The sequence below is a fragment of the Macaca mulatta genome, chromosome 5 (assembly GCF_049350105.2).
Source record: "Macaca mulatta isolate MMU2019108-1 chromosome 5, T2T-MMU8v2.0, whole genome shotgun sequence".
Lineage (NCBI taxonomy): Eukaryota > Metazoa > Chordata > Mammalia > Primates > Cercopithecidae > Macaca > Macaca mulatta.
In genome coordinates this window covers 97890552-97906129 of record NC_133410.1, presented here as the reverse complement: position 1 = coordinate 97906129, position 15578 = coordinate 97890552, and the positions used below count along the sequence as shown (strand labels likewise).

At 40.1% G+C, this 15578-nt stretch overlaps 1 long non-coding RNA gene across 1 annotated transcript; it reads left to right on the top strand.

Annotated features, from left to right (window-relative positions):
- Positions 1 to 126: 126 nt before the first annotated feature.
- On the top strand, positions 127 to 14803 carry LOC144329425 (uncharacterized). Its single transcript, XR_013417234.1, has 2 exons — positions 127 to 298; positions 12401 to 14803. It is a non-coding gene; the product is annotated as an uncharacterized LOC144329425 (long non-coding RNA).
- Positions 14804 to 15578: the final 775 nt, after the last annotated feature.

The following is a 15578-nucleotide window of genomic DNA, read 5'->3' as shown; positions in this document are numbered from 1 at the left end:
TGACTTCGCACCAGGCCAATGGGCGCCGCTCTGGGGAGGACCCGCACCAATGGCGGCCGCCGTGGTGCGGGCTGGAGGCGGGGCGGCGAGGTCCGAGGGCGGGAGGAGGGGAGAGGCCCAGGCCCCAGAACCAGGCGCAGGCGGCCCGAGGTGACAGGACTCTAGGGCCCGGCGCGGGGACAGCGGCACGGGTGTGTCAGCCGAGATCGGACTGCATGACATAGAGCGTTGGCGCTGAAAAAGATTGCTTTTCACTGGCGGGGAAGCGAACGGGACCGATCAGCGGTTGCCTTTTCAGGTTCTGGGCTCTGGTTTTTATTATTTATGCAGAGGTGACCGAAAGCCTTGGGCAGTGGGGGGAAGAAAGCTAGAGGGTGACAATTGAGGGAGAGTGCGCTAGTCTTCTGCTTTACTCCCCTTCGTAGGACTGTAGGAAGCGCGGCGCCGGCCGGCGGCGCTGCGCGGTGGGAGAGGCGGGGAAGGAGGTCCGCGGCAGCCGCCGGCGCCCTTCTGAAGAGGTGGGGATCGAAGACCGGCGCGGGGCTGCGGAAGAAAGGCGGGCTTGGGGGAGGCTGGAGGGTGGACGCGGGGGGAGCATAGCAAGAAGAGTCTCTGAGCACCAGTTCTTAAAATCTTGTAGTCTGAAAGACACCGATACCCAGTAACGGATTTTTTTAAAGTTTGTCCTCTTCCACTTTTCCCTAGCGCGCCGAATCCCAGAGCTTCCTCCTCCTCAAGGTCACTAGTGTTTTTATACTTGCCCTAGTCCTGATCTGATCCACAGCTAATCTTTTGCAGAAAACCTCAGAAAGCTGACTTCATGTGTCTGCCCCCTTTAAATGTGAAATGCAGAACACTGGCACAGTACCGCTTGAATCCAAAGGAATAGACTCTCCTAGTGGAAGAATTTCCATAACCTGGCATTTGAACCAGGAAGGCCTTTTGAGGACAGATTATTTCTAAGGACATTCAAATCACCTCAGGTCTGCAATCCCTTGTCCTGAGAACCTAACAGACCAAGTAGAAAAGAAAGTTTCAAGGAGTGGTATATCCTGGGGATGAGACGTTGTTGGCTGACTGACAGTGTTGAGCCCTCTGTGAAATAATGGAAATTGTCCAGTACACTGAGACAAGAAAGCTAAAAAAGCAGAATCTAAGTTATCACATCATCTAAGAAAAAATACAAACCTTTGAAATTTGGATCACACTGGACACCTTTAGAAACACTGGGAATGGCCAGGCATGGTGGCTCATGCCTGTAATCTCAGCGCTTTGGGAGGCCAAAGTGGGTGGATCACTTGAGGTCAGGAGTTCGAGACCAGCCTGGCCAACATGGTGAAACCTTGTCTCTACAAAAAAAAATACCAAAATTAGCCGAGCATGGTGGTGTGCGCCTGTAGTCCCAGCTACTCGGGAGGCTGAGGCAGGAGAATCGCTGGAACCTGGAAGGCAGAGGTTGCAGTAAACTGAAATTGAGCTACTGTACTTACTCCAACCTGGGCGACAGAGTGAAACCTTGTCACAAAAAGAAAAAAGAAACACTGGGGACAAGAGTAACACAATTCACCTATATTCCAGATACATGGCAGTTTCACAAAAGTTTAGTCTATTACAAAGATGCAATCCCAATTTAGAGATGCTGTTGGCAAAAAACTGGTGAAACGCCCAAAGAGGAGTCTGGTAGGAAGAGGAAGGAGTCCGGTACTTGCAAAGGAGAAAGTGAGAGATCCTATTGTTATGTGTCACATATGAGGTTTGTAATCAATCAGTGTTTGGGTTGGTATGTCTGGCCTGTGGCTCAAGTGTTTTTCTTTTTCTTTTCTTTTTTTTTTTTTTTTTTTGATACGGAGTCTCGCACTGTCTTCTGGGATGGAGTGCAATGGCGCGATCTCTGCTCACTGCAACATCCACCTTTTGGGCTTAAGCAATTCCCCCGCCTCAGCCTCCCGAGTAGCTGGGATTACGGGCACCCACCACCACACTCAGCTCATTTTTGTATTTTTAATAGAGGCAGGAATTCACCATGTTGGCCAGGCCGGTTTACTCCTGACCTCAAATGATCCTCCCACCTCGGCCTCCCAAAGTGCTGGGATTACAGGCGTGTGCCACCGCTCCGGCCAGCTCAAGTGTGTTTCATATGAAATTTCATCTTGAGGAAAAGGATGGTTATCAAGGACTCAAGCCTAGACCATGGGGTAGGAGCGATGTATAAATAACAAGTTAGGATACTGTAAGCTGCTTTTACCAAATAAATAGCCAAACCCTGGGAACTTACATAGAACTTACACAGAACATTAAAGATACCGCAGTACTTCAATTTATTTTTTTTTCACTGGGCCAACGTATAATGGCAATTTCCTTAGCAAATATGTCCCGCTTCAAAATGGCTTTAAATGGCTCCAGTATCAACAATAGCCTTAACAGCAGATATGTAAACTTTTGAAGAGGTCATGGTTTACTTTTTCTTTCCATTTCTATAGCCCTGTCTTCCATCCATTTCGTTCTGCATTCTCATATATTCTCTAACAAACATACTATATCCTGAGCACCTACAATAATGTCAGCTCCCGTGAATACATTGGTAAGCAAAACAGTACAGTCTTTGTTGCCATGAAAGGGGAGACAAACATTAACCAAATAATTGTACCAAGGAATGTATACTTGCTAACCTATATAAATTTTATAAAAGAAAAACATTCATGTTAAAAATAAAAGGCTTAATAAATTCTAGGCTCATGCCTGTAATCCCAGAGCTTTGGGTTACAGGCTGAGGCAAGAGGATCGCTTGAGGCCAGGAGTGAGACCAGACTGGGCAACATAGTGAGACCCTGTCTTTCCAAAAAACAACAAAATAGACATGGTGGGGCATGCCTGTAGTCCAAGCTACTTGGGAGACTGAGGTGAGAGAATAGCTTAAGCATAGGAATTTGAGGTTACATTGAACTTTGATGGCACCATTGGACTCCAGCCTGGATAACAGAGGAGACTCCAAATACACACACACACACATGCACACACAGACACACACATAAACATATAACCATAACTTTTCTTTTTTAGAGACAGGGTCTATGTTGCCCAGGCTGGCCTCAGACTCCTAGACTCAAGCAATCCTGCTGCCTTAGCCTCCCGAGGAGCAAGGATTAAACTAACTATAACTTTTGACAGGGACCATGTGGTTCAGCTCTATCACTGGTTAGACGAGGTATGCCTGGTGGCAAGGGGATGGTGCCCAGGGTTGCTGTACTTCTACCTGAAGACATGCTGATTTCCTCCATTAGTTACCATTCACTTCTTAAAATACTTAATGTCTATTTTGAAAGGAAACAGTTTTTCAGTAGAATGGCAATACTCTTTAATGATAATTGTTTTCCTTTCTTCCCTGTGTTTAATTTACTTGCCTTGCAGAAAAATATTTACTTGGTAAACTTTGAAAGAGACAGTCAGATTTCTGATATTTTGGATGAAATCTGTGGAAAAAAACAGGACATCCTATCTCTCAGATACACCATCGAAGAATAAATATCTTTAGGAGGGAAAAGCACTGACTATTTGACAAGTAAAAAGTATGTGTACCTTGTATGGTTATGTAATGACAAAGGTGTTTCTTGGTCCCCCACATCCAAAAGAAGTACTTATTTTCTCAGTGTAATCAGTACTTCATGGAAAAATCAGTCTGTACATACCCAGACTAAACTTATTAAAAACTGTCCTGTAACACACAGCATTGATTTATTAATATTAAACAACTTAGAAGAAAAACATCATGGTAAATCAGTATTACCATCAAATAATCTTTTAATATTATTGAATACGTTCCACCTGTAGTACTGCTAGACAAGAAGCATCATTCCTGACTACAAAGAGCTTACAGCCATTATGATTATTTCTCTGTCTTCCTTGAAACTATTCATGGTTTGCATTTTTTGCTTATCAAGCCATTTGGATGAAGCGTAAGAACCTTACCTTAATTATGAGAAACTCATTGTTTTCATATAAATTAAAATGTATTGATGATAACAGGATTGCATGGTTGAACATTTTCTAAGAAAACTTTTAAGTTGAGCATTAGCTGGTCTCTGAAGATTTCATCCAATAATGCCTTTAGGAAGTGAAATATTTCATGAAGCTTCCTCTTTTTAAAAGGTCCCTTAATATGTGCTCTTAGAAATGACATCCAACATGTCGCTATGACTGGACTGGCAAAATAAGTGCTGGGGCGAATGCAGCAAAGATCACGTTTGTCATCGGGTAGCTGCATAGAGTGCATGCATGTAACTGCCAAAAATCAGGCAGCTGTTTCACCCTTCTAGAGGCAAAGAAACATAGTCTTCCAAAATTTACTTGTGTAAAACCAAAATGAAATCATAAATGTGAAAAAAATCTCCTTCCTTTGAAGTTATACTATATCTGGGTCAAAGGAAATTTAAGGAATTTTATTGTTTCCTAGAAAAGCTAAAGCAAACCTGTGGAATTTCAAGAGGGCATGCCTCTAACAATATTAGACAGCTTTATAGGTTGGCCATAAAAATCTGGAAACAGCAAATATACCTAATAAATGCTTTGTTGTTATTACATAATATGTTTAGTGACATTATATGATATGTTCAGTGACATTACATGATATGTGAAATGTGTTGTCCTTGTAACAATGCTCATGTTACAAAGCATGGTGCATTGATACAACATTTTTCCCAATCCAAGCAAAATGTGTTGCCTCAGTTGATTTCTCCTTCTGATTTCTCCTGAATAAACCTATACCTTTAGCATACTGCAGAAGAAGTAAGTAATCAGGGAGTTCAATGTGTAAAATCAATATATACTATAATATAATTTACTTAAGTCTGTAAAAAATAAAATAACATTGTGTTTCCAGACTTTATGGCTACCTTTTTATAAAGGTAAACTAGTATTTAACTTTCTATTGACCTTCAGCATTTTATTTTCAGCCTACATGTAGGTAAAACTCCAGTGAAATCTGCCATTGTATTTACTTTCAAGTTGTTGATTAACAGATTATTCTTATCACAGATACTGTAAATACTGTCATTGATTCTGTTTCCCTCTTTCTGTTGGCTCTCGAAAGCCTAGCGCAAAATGTGTGGCCCATCTGTACAGAATCTTATTGCTTGCATTTTTAGAAGTAACCTCAAGATTCATTTTTAACTTTCTTATATCATTTTTCCCATTGTACTCATTTCCTTTCCTACTTAAAAAAAATAAAAAGCAACTTGTTTTTCTCTTCACAAATGTAAAATATATTTGCGATATGAAATGTGTTAAATACATATAAGAGAAAAGAAGAAAGTGAAATGATCTGTCCTTTTCACTGACCACATTTAGTTCTTGATAGTTTGCCATTTCCTAATGCATATATATACATTTTAAAAAGTGGCTTATTCGACCAGGCATGGTGGCTCACGCCTGTAATCCCAGCACTTTGGGAGGCCAAGGCGGGTGAATCACCTGAGGTTGGGAGTTTGAGACCAGCCTGGCCAACATGGCAGAAACCCCATCTCTACTAAAAATACAAAATTAGCTGGGCATGGTGGCTCATGCCTGTAATCCCAGCTACTCAGGAGGCTGAGGCAAGAGAATCACTTGAACCCGGGAGGTGGAGGTAGCGGTGAACCGAGATCACACCATTGCACTCCAGCCTGGGCAACAAGAGCGAAACTCTATCTCAAAAAAAAAAAAAAGAAAAAGAAAAAGAAAAAAAAGCGGTTTATTCTACACATAATATTTGTCATTCATCTCTCCGAATTTAACAGCATCTATTGAACATCTTTAATAGAATCATATACTATTCTGCAACATCATTTTAAACAATTGCATGGTATACACAAAACGGATATGCTGTCATTTAACCAATTTCCCCCTGTTGAATGTTTAAATTGTTTTCAATTCTTTACCATTATAAACAATTGTGCAACATAGCTAAACACAGTGAATATATCTAAATATTTGGCCTCCCCCTTGATTATATCAGTAAGATAAATTCCTAAAAGTGGAATTGCTAGGTCAGATAGAATGCAGACTCTTAAGGTTTTGTAGTTTGCCAAGTTTCCCTAACAAAAGATGGCACCAGCCAAACACACACACAATATCTGAGTGGCTTCTCTCTAGCCCCCTTACCAGTAATTTTTTTAAAACCTTTCTTATTAATTTTGTAAGTCATTTTGAGGCTTTACTGATATACGTGAAATATAAACAAAGAAAAAGTTAAAATCTTCTAGTTAAGTAAAAAGCAATGTGTACACATCTGAACATTAACTTAGGTAACATGTTTTTATATATTCATATCAAAAATCACCGAAATGCCTAAAAATTTATGATTAGGGTTGTTGTTCCTTTGCCAAAATTGTGTTTGGTATCGTATATTTCCCCCACCCCTTCCACATACCTGCCAAAAATAAAGGTTCCAGAAAGGAAGTTCTATACAAACTCAAATTGTTGTTCATCATTTTCATCTTTAGTACACATGCACACGCCAATAAAAGTGAGTCACTATTTCACCAAGTTCCATAGCAAAAAAAAAAAAAGCAAAGTATCAAAATTTGTCTCATCAGCAATAGAATGATAGCCAGAGAAGACATTTTATTGTCCATTTTTCAAAAAGAAAACAGTGTCATGATTTATACGATCCTTCATGGTCCAGTCACCTTCACTATCAGTTGCTTCATCAATGTGCCCCATGCTTTATATAGGAAAACCACCTACTAACCAACTATGAGATGGACATGTACTTTGAGTTCTTTTGTAACCTGCTATGGTTGAATGTTTGTGTCCCCACTAAATCCGTATGTTGAAATCCTAACCGCCAGGGTGATGGTATTTGGATGTTTGGGACTTTTGTAGGTGATTACATCATGAGGGTTGAGCCCTTGTGACTAGAATTAGTGCCCACATAAAAGAGACCCTATAGAGGTAGCTAGCCCCTTCCACCATGTGAGGACACGGTGAGAAGGCACGATCTGTGAACCAGCAAGAGGTCCTTACCCAATATCAAATCTGCTGGTGCCTTAATCTTGAACTTCTCACCCTCCAGAACTATGAGAAATAAATTTCGGTTTATAAGATATCCAGTCTATGGTATTTTGTTATAGTAGCCTTAACATACAAAGACACAACCTTTATGGGTGGAATATGCTATTCCATTCAAGTTATCGCCCAGATCCCTCTTGAATTAACTGGGTAACATTTCAAGATAGGTCTCTTAGTCCTTTTTGTGCTGCTATACTAGAATACCACAGATGGAGTAATTTATGATGAACAGAAAGTTACTGGCTCACAGTCTGGAGGCTAGAAAATTCATTATCAAGGTGTTGGCATCTGGCAAAGGCCTTCTTGCTGTGTTAACAAATGGCAAAAAGGTAAAGAGAGAGGAACTCTGTGTCCTCATGTGTTGGAAGAGCAAAAAACCAAAGAGACACAAACTCACCCTTTTTAAATGGCCTTAATCCCCCACTGTGACAACTAAGCCCTCGTGGCCTAATCACATCTCTAAGATCCTACCTCTTAATACTGTTACAATGGCAATTTAATTTCAACATGAGCTTTGGAGGGGACAGACATTCAAACCATAGCAGTAGGTACATAACTGTCAGCATATAATCAATTTAAATGACTTGCCCATTACATGGAATAGAACATACACCCCGGGCCATGTTAGCTGTGTTCTAATTAACTGTGCTGATGTTTCTGAGGGTAAATGGCTTAGAATGTGTAGTCAGTTAAATAGTTTCTTTCCAAATTCATGTCTACCTGGAATCTCAGAATGTGCACTTATTTGGAAATAGGGTTATTGCAGATGTCATTGGTTAAGATGAGTAATGCATCTACAAGCCAAAGAACACCAAGCCATCACCAGAAGTAAGGAGAGAGGCACAGAATAGATTATCCCTCAGAGCTTCCAGAAGAAACCAATATTGCTGACACCTTGATTTCAAACTTCTAGCTTCAGGATTGTGAGATAATAAATTCCTATTGTGTTAAACCACCCAGTTTGTGGTTCCTTGATATAATAGCCCTAGCAAATTAATATAAAAGGTAAATATGATGCTTAAAAAAGCATCAGTTATAGGATTCAATGTAGTGTAGCTATGGCATCTGTCACCAGGTTAATTGCCAGAATTGACTGACTACTCTGGCATCCTCCTAGTCCAGAGTTCCCTTCCTCTGAGAGCTCCATGTGTGTTCTTCCCAAAGTGTCAACTCAATCAAAAAGAATGACATTTCCAATCTGACAAAGTCTATTTTTAGTCAAGGTATGTGGGGAGCTGTACTCCCTGGCTAGAGCTTTCCAATAAGCACTGAAATCCCTTTGCAAGCAAATGTAGGTTAGCCAAATCTGTTTTACAAAGTGCCCCTCTCCACCTATGATTTTGTTAGAAGATCAGTCAAATCATAGCTCCATATCAGTTTCACCAAAAGCATGTAAATTTATAAGATTAAACTTATATAAGCCTCGACCTTGATGAAGTCCTAGTTATTTCAAAGGCAAGACTTTATATTTTCTTTGATATTACATCAGAGCAGGTACTCTTTCTAATTTATCATAGTAGAAGCTGAAAAACAATTACATTTCTTTTACTTTTTTTTTTTTTTGGAGGGGGGGCGGGGAAGGAGTCTCACTCTGTCACCAGGCTGGAGTACAGTGGTGCGATCTCGGCTCACTGCAACCTCCACCTCCTGGGTTCAAGCCATTCTCCTGTCTCAGCCTTCCACGTAGCTGGAATTACAGGTGCTCACCACCATGCCTGGCTATTTTTTGTATTTTTAGTACAGACAGGGTTTTACCATGTTGGCCAGGATGATCTCAATCTCCTCGATCTCCTGACCTCATGATCCGCCAGCCTCAGCCTTCCCAAGTGCTGAGATTACAGGTGTGAGCCACCATGCCCAGCCTACTTTCTTATTGAAATATTATTTATACCATAAAGCAAGACTCTGAATGTTCAGGTAAAACTTCATGTTGTAAGGAATTTTAAACTTTCCCTCTGGAAGTTCTATAATTGAGTCTGCTGAAAAGAGTTGACAATAAACAAATTAACAGGAGAAGGCATACAAATTTATTAATGTGTACATGTGCACAAGAGGCACACAAAATATGAGACTCAAGGAAGAGCCAGATGGTTGAAGTTTAAATACCCTCTTCATAGGAGAGAGGGAAGTGGGGGGTGTAGGCAATTTGAGAGAAACAGTAAATGATTTTTAGGGAAAATTAATGGTTCCAAAGGACGGATAGTAGCCTGGGACAAAGTTTTTCTGTGCTCTAAGGAAGGTGGCAGCAAATTACAGGAAGGAGAGGGGCAGAACTGCACTCTGAAGAAAGGTTGGCCTATTATATAAATAAAGTATCTCAGGTTAAAAAAAAAGTTTCAAGCCGGGCTTGGTGGCTCACGCCTGTAATCCCAGCACTTTGGGAGGCTGAGGTGGGCAGATCACGAGGTCAGGAGATCGAGACCACCCTGGCTAACACAGTGAAACCCCATCTCTACTAAAAAATATATAAAATTAGCTGGGCATGGTGGCAGGCACCTGTAGTTTCAGCTACTCAGGAGGCTGAGGCAGGAGAATGGCGTGAACCTGGGAGGCAGAGCTTACAGTGAGCCAAGATTGTGCCACTTCACTCCAGCCTGGGCAAAAAAAAAAAAAAATTTTGAGCAGCCTCCAGAAGAATAAGAATAGCTTGTCTGGGCATGGTGATGACTTTTAATCTTCACTCGTGACTAATCTTCACTGGTTGTTTGATGTAATTCCTAGGGAGAGAGTTTAAGACAGTTGCATTTCTTTTAGAAGAACTTCCCTCAGCCAAATATGGAAACTTCAGAGAAAACTCGTCTCTGCACATTGGAAGGGAAGATGGGGAGCAGCAGGTCTGAGAGAGAGAGACCTTGGTTCTGAAGTTTATTTCTGAGGCCTTTCGATCTCTTTTGTTCAAAGCACTCAGCATGCCAAAGCATCATATTTTGGGATATTTGTTTTCTAAGCCCCAACATTGTCTATGGAGAGGACCCATGAAAATTAATCATACCCATAGGAAATTCATCAAGTGCAGACCTAGTCCATTTCTCTCTATATCAAAAAGAAATCGTGACATTAAAAAAACATTTTTTATAGCTTCAATGTTATACTGTAAAACAAAATGAAAACTATTCATTTTAATCTGTACAGAAATAGAAAACCAGTTATCTAAGTAAATTGCTTAGGGGATGAATTCTGATCCCAGGTCAGCCTTTGAAACATCCAATGAACTTGGCTATGCATAATCTAATAGGCATTGAGAAGGATGTCTTTAGTGTACGGGGATGACATCAAATTTAACTATAGAAACATTTCAGTTAGACATCAAGTGGGCAACTCTTGATGATTTCACTGAAGAAAAACTAATTGCTGCTAATTAGAAGCTACCGTTTTTATGTCTCAACTAGTCTTTGAAAAGAGATTACCAGTGATATTATTTATTGAGTTATTTTAATATCCATTTTGTGAAGATATTAGTATTTGTCATATTCAGAAAAATTCTATAAGAAACATAGATGAAATATTCTGTAAAACACTGAAATAAAATCTTTTAAGGAATATATTTTCAGACCAGGGGCAGTGGCTCATGCCTGTAATCCCAGCACTTTGGGAGGCCAAGGCAGGCCGATCACTTGGGTCCAGGAGTTTAAGACCAGTGTGGGCAACATGCTGAGACCCCATCTCTATTCTTTTTTAAAAAATTTTTTTTAAAAAGATGGCCTGGCACAGTGGCCCACACCTGTAACCCCAACACTTTAGGAGGCCAAGGCAGGCAGATCACCTGAGGTCAGGAGTTCGAGACCAGCCTGGCCAACATTGCAAAACCCTGTCTCTACTAAAAATACAAAAAATAATAATAATAAATAAATAATTAGCTGGGCATGGTCGCAGGCACCTGTAATCCCAGCTACTCGGGAGGCTGAGGCAGGAGAATCGCTTGAACCCAGAAGGCAGTTGCAGTGAGCCAAGATCATGCCATTGCACTCCAGCCTGGACAACAAGAGAGAACCTCTGTCTCAAAAAAAATAAATTAATAATAATAATAAATAAAAAGAGAAGAAAGAGAAAGGAAGGAAGGAAGGAAGAAAGAGAGAGAGAAAGAAAAAGAAAGAAAGAAAGAATTTTCAGCAAATAAAATAACTCTCAACACAATAGGTTCTGCAGCCTCTTTACAAGCTGGCTCTAGAAACAGTAGAATCCCTGAAATGGGTCTAGTAAGGGAAAAAAGAAGCAGGAATTATCAGTACCAAGCTGCAGCAAAAGAATGGGGAGTTTTCATGTGTTAATTTTTCTATTTTCTCTTTCTCTCTTCCCTTCCTCCTTTGCCCTCCAATGTCCCATGCCATTAGAGCACCATACTTAACTTTCTTTTTTGATCATCTATCCCCTTCAGGAATCTGATTAAAGTTATACATTTTCTCTTCAGAAGATGATGCATATACTCATACAATTATGAACACTATTCTAGGAGTATTCATGGATTCTCTGCATTTAGGGATGGACCTAATACACTCCTCTTCCCTCATTGTGAGCCTCTGCCTCAACCTCTTACCAAATCTTTCAATAAAAGAATCTGATAAACTCATTCATACCCAAATACAATAAGGCTTAATATTTGGCCATCCTCTCATAGAAGAGAATTATAATTGAAGTGACATCATCTGTAACTGAAGGATATAAGCATGACTGTACTATGTGGGAGCAGCCTTTACCCCCTAATGACTCCTTCCTTAAGACAGAAAATCAAACCCTCATATGAGGTTAACTTGATTTTGGGTGCCTACTCTTGAACTCAATTCAGAGTATATAGAATTGAATTCATCTTTCCCCCAGAAAATTAATTCCACTTCCTGTTGTTGTTTTTTTTTTTTTAATTGAGACAGTCTCCCTCTTTTGCCTAGACTGGAGTGCAGTGGTGTGACCTCAGCTCACTGAAACCTCTACCTCCTGGGTTCAAGCGATTCTCCTGCCTCAGCCTCCCGAGAAGCTGGGGATCACAGGTGCCCATCACCACTCCTGGCTAATTTTTGTATTTTTAGTAGAGACAGGGTTTCATCCTGTTGGCCAGGCTGGTCTTGAACTTCTGACCTCAAGCGAGGCACCCGCTTCAGCCTCCCAAAGTGCTGGGATTACAGGTGTGAGCCACCGCTCCTGGACTAATTCCACTTTCATTGCCTTCATAATCCAGATTCAGAATCTTGAAATTATCTTGATCCTTCACTCTTCTCGTCTCATGCAATCATCAAACACTGTTGTTTTTTCTTTATGTCTTTCACATCCATCCCTTCCTCTATTTATTGGTTTCCTATTGCTGCTGTAACAAATGACTCCAAACTTAGTGGCCTAAAACAACACAAAATTTATTCTCTTACAGATCCTGGAGGCTAGAAGTCTGAAATGAGTCTTATCGGGCTAACATCAACGTATTGACAAGGCTGGCTTCCCTCTGGAGACTCCAGGAGATAATCCACTCCTTGCCTTTTCCAGCTTTTAGAAGCCTCCCATATTTAACAGTTCATAGCTTTATATTACCTTCTCCTAACTTCGACTCTCCTGATTCTTTCGTGTGAAGACCCTCGTGATTACATTGGGTTGACCATGTTAATCCAGGATAGTCTCCTTATCTCAACCTCTTTAATCATATTTGCATTTAAAAAAACATATGCACAGGTTCTGGGGATTAGGACACAGATATCTTGGCAGAGGGGGGATGCATTATTCAGCCCACTGTACTCTATAATATCACCTCTTCCTCAACCCTACTTCTGGTCCTTATCTGTACCACTGAACTAGTTCAACGTTTCCTAAACTGGTTTTCCTGACCCCAGCCTCTCTCCCAATTCCCCATCCATTCTACATACCAAAAACAAATATTCATTAAAGCTTAGTTATTCGTCCTATTCCCCATACCCATTCCAAGGCCCTGAACCTAGTTTACTTTAGCCTGGCATTGGTCACTCTTTTGTTTGCTTGTTTGTTTGTTTGTTTTTTCAGATGGAGCCTCACTCTATCACCCAGGTTGGAGTGCAGTGACACCATCTCAGCCCACTGCAACCTCTGCCTCCCAGGCTCAAGCAATTCTTCTGCCTCATCCTCCCAAGTAGCTGGGATTACAGGCGTGTGCCACTACAACTGGCTAATTTTCATATATATATATATGTATGTATATACACACCCCCCTTTTTTTTTTTTTTTTTTTTTTTAGTAGAGACAGGGTTTCACCATGTTGGCCAAGCTGGTCTCGAACTCCTGACTTTAGGGATCCACCCATCTTGGCCTCCCAAAGTGCTGGGATTATAGGCATGAGCCACTGTGCCCAGCCCATTCTTAACAAACTAATCTCCACACTGTCCCGCAACCTATATAAACCAACTATTTGTTCAGCTCATACCCCCTTTTGCCTCCAAAATTCTCCCATTATGCTAAAGTTTACATAAGTCCCTCCTCTTCCATGACTTCATCTCAGCAGTTCCGAGTCACAATATTTCTACTTTCTTTTATTTCCTACAGCATTTTTTGTTGGGGTGATGCCTCTAGCATTTATCACATGCTACTGGGTATAGATCCTGTCTCCACCTCTTTCCCACTATATGATCTTAGACAAGTCATTTCCCTTTCCCATGCCTCTTTTTTCTTGTCTATAAAACTGACAATATTTATGCCCTAATTATAGGATTATGATGAGGGTTCAAAGAGATAACAAAGCTTTTAAGATACTTAGCATGTAGTGTTACCTCCTCCTCTTTTTCTTCTTCTTTGCTTTCTTTAATATATGACCTAAATCCTTTGTTATATTAAAAATTCCTTGAAGATCCCGACCATTTCTTTTTTCTTTCTTTCTTTTTTTTTTTTTTTTTTTTTGGTGGAGTCTTGCTCTGTTGCCCAGGCTGGAGTGCGGTAGCGTGATCTTAGCTCACTGCAGCTTCCACCCCCCAGATTCAAGCAATTCTCCTACCTCAGTCTCCCGAGTAGCTGGGACTACAGGCGCTCCCTGCCAAGCCCAGCTAATTTTTGTATTTTTAATAGAGATGGGATTTCACCATGTTGGCCAGGCTGGTCTTGAACTCCTGACCTCAAGTGATCCGCTTGCCTAGGCCTCCCAAAGTGCCAGAATTACAGGCATGAGCAACCATGCTCAGCCAATTACAACTACTTCTTATACATTATGCCATATACACTGGAGGCTCAATAGATACATCTTTATCACTATTGTTGTGGTGATGATAATTATGATAATGTAAAGGGACAATTTGATATTATTTTCACAACACTGATATGGTCCTTGACATTTCTGTTTCTCATTCTTATTACATAAGTGAATACCTCCTTTTCTCTTAAACTGTTTACACTCCTATTAACTGTGTAGAGAGATTCATGCTTAATTCATTGTGGAAACACCTAAAGACAATGCTTAGCAAACAGCTGGGCTTCATCAAATATTGGCTGAAGGAATGAATCTTCTAGTGTTATAGAATCTGCCTGTCACATCACCTCCTTTACCCACGATTGATAATCTGAAAAATGAAGAGATTGTATTTAATGATCTCTAAAGTCATTTGAAGCTCTAAAGTTCACTCTTAATAGAATTCTGTGAATAAGGCCAGAAACTAATTTGACCAAGAAATAACCCTTTCTTACCTTTTGAATTGTTTCCTCAAACAGTACTGTCATTTGATATCACCATTCTATGGTGCCAATTTATAATGTAAATCTGTTTATGGAGACAGAAAAGCAAATTTTTCCACTAATTGCTAAATATAAATTAAGTCAACCACTATTCAGTAGCTATTATTTGCAACTACCTTTGGTATTACAAGCCTATTTTATATATATATATATATATATATATACACACACACACACATACATATATATACACACACACATATATACACATATATATACATAGTATAAGATATCTTTTGTTCTCATGCAAAAAAGTTTAGTCAAATATATATGTGGCACTTATATAAATATTCATTTGATTGAAGGTAATATAATAAAATGTGCTTTTAAAGACAAATGTATAATTAAGGTTGAAAATGTGAAAGTGTAGTTAATATGGTCTTTGGCCGGAAATAGCTAAGTCCCTGTTCTACGTCAGTAACTTCTCCCCTTAAGGTCCACAAGGAAAATACATGCACAGAGAATTAAGCAAATAAAAAAACACTTGCTATTAGATAAGGCTTTAATGCCAAACCTCCATGTGGTACTTGGGGTACTTGTTTGGAACTTGGATAAGAAGTACCTTTGCCTAAACCTCATTAGTCTAAAGGAACTTGAACCAAAACAGAGGCCTATTTTCTCTACATCTGCCCCATAGCTCAAATCCACGACTTAGATCTTGCTATTTTAATGTCCACTACAGTTGTATCCCCTACCACAAGACTCTACTTAAAGCATGGCCTCAATAGTGTCCTTTAACTGTACCAATCTGTAGCCGCAGCTCCTCCTCCTTAGAGGAGAGAAGAAATTGCCATGGCCAAAAACTGGGGGGAGAAAAGATAAATTCCTCCCTTATAGCATATAGCAAAATAAATTCCAGATAAATT